We start from the raw sequence: 2,189 nt of genomic DNA, 5'->3' as shown, positions 1-2,189 counted from the left end.
AGACTAAAACACAATAATGGAAAGTTTATGCTTCCAAACTTGGTGGGTTTCAGTCATCCCCTCATTGATTTGTCAGCTTATCAAGATATTCATGAACTAAACTACAGAGCAGTTCTGCACAGCATTTCCTCTCTACTGTCCATCCTCTGAATGCACTGGCTAGAGATTTTTAAGTTTCATATATCATTTACAACTAGCTGTGTTGATTCCATAGTCATTACACAGCTCAGCCTGAGAGCCAAAAAATAAACATACACCAACATACAGACACATACATTTGGCATTTGTCATAGTTAGTGAAAAATAATCCAAGTCCATTGAGCTAACTATGGCACTAGCTGGAAAAGTCACAGATCCAAAATATAAAGTGCCCCAAAACTAATTAATCTTTGTACTTGGTTGTTTACTGAGGTAATTTGGATATGTATGTCAATTCGGAATAAGTCCCAGGCATTGTGGAAGTCATAAGTAGTTGAAAAAACTGAAGGCAGGAGTTTCCTTAATAGTGTCAGTGTTAGGTACAGGCATGCTTGTTATTTATCAAACTCAATGTCTCATTTACTAGACTCTCAGTCAGTTGTGAAAGTTGAATTTTAAACTTTTGTTGAGTTAATAAATTATGATGAGAAAAATCTTATTTACTTTAGAGTTTGAGGTTATTTTTTAAACCTATTGTTTTTCTGTGGTATCCTTTTTTTTTCTGTTTCAGGTGTTCTGTAGGAAGAACAAAAGCATTTCAATTTTTCAGTAGTTATTGATTTATGACATTCTATCCGTACTTACGTTTGGATAAAACATCCTTTTTTCTTTTTTTGCTTGTGAGATATATGTCTAGGTCAAAGTTAGCATGACCCATGTATCAGTAAGGGTTCTCTAAGTCACAAAACCAACAGGATCTGTATCTATATCTTATCTACCTCTATATCAATATGTCTGTTTATCAAGAGAGATTTATTTACTTTAAGGAACTGGATCACATGATCAAAAGACTGTGGAGGCTTGTAAGTCTGAAGTCTGTAGAGTAGGCTTACAGAATGGAAATTCAGGTAAGAGCTGGTATTGTAGCTTTTCTTCTCTCTCTCTATGTGCGTGCGTGCACGCGTGTGTGTGTGTATACACATATATACATAATATTTTACTTTATAATATAAAATAATTTATTTTATCTTATTTTAATTGTTAAACAACTTTCTTTTTCTGGCTTTATTGAAATGTAATAATTAGTTGCTCATATTTACATTGCACAATTAAATGAATATTTTCTTTTCCATTATAGTTGGCATACAATAATATACCAGATTCAGTTGTACATCATAGTGATCAGAGATCCACACAACTCACAAAGTGATCACCCCACTAAATCTAGTACCCCTCTTCCCCCTTACGTATTTATTAAAACATTATTAACCATCTTCTCCATGCTACAGTCTATATTTCCATGTCTATTTTGAAACTTACCCATTTGTAGTTCTTAATCCCTTTACCTTTTTTTGCCACCCTCCCAACCCCCTTCCCATCTAGTAGCCCTCAAAATATTCTCTGTATCTATGAGTTCATTTCTGTTGTTGTTGTTGTTGTTTATTTTGTTCTTCGGATTCTATATATACATGGAATCATGTGATATTCATCTTTCTTTATCCGACCCATTTCATTCAGTGCAAAACCTTCTAGGTCTATCAAGGAAGCATGTTTTTCCATCCCCTTCCTTTTAGTCAAAAGCGAGTCTCTTATAAGCAGCATATGTAGGGGTCTTGTTTTCTTATCCATGCAACCATTTTATCCTTTGGTTGGAGCATTTAATTCTTCTCCATTTGAGGTACTGATAGGAATGCAGTTATTACCATTCTTTACTCATGTTTTAGATACATGATTTTTGCTTCTTAAAGAAATACCTCCAACATTTCCTGTAATACTGGATTGATGTTGATAAATCCCTTTAGCTTATTTTTGCCTGAGAAGCTCTCTATCTGTCCTTCAACTCTAAATGATAGCTTTGCTGGATAAAATATTCTTGGTTGTAGATCCTGGGTTTCCATCATGTTGAATATTTTGTGTCAAGCTCTTCTATCCTGCATAGTTTCTTTTGAAAAATCAGCTGCCAGTCTTATGGGTGCTCCTTTGTAGGTAATTAACTGCTTTTCTCTTGCTTCTTTTAAGATTTAACCTTCGGCATTTTAACTATATATTTG

The sequence above is a fragment of the Rousettus aegyptiacus genome, unplaced genomic scaffold, assembly GCF_014176215.1.
Source record: "Rousettus aegyptiacus isolate mRouAeg1 unplaced genomic scaffold, mRouAeg1.p scaffold_m13_p_9, whole genome shotgun sequence".
Lineage (NCBI taxonomy): Eukaryota > Metazoa > Chordata > Mammalia > Chiroptera > Pteropodidae > Rousettus > Rousettus aegyptiacus.
The sequence above is the reverse complement of the archived record's forward strand: the minus strand, read 5'-3'. Positions refer to the sequence as shown.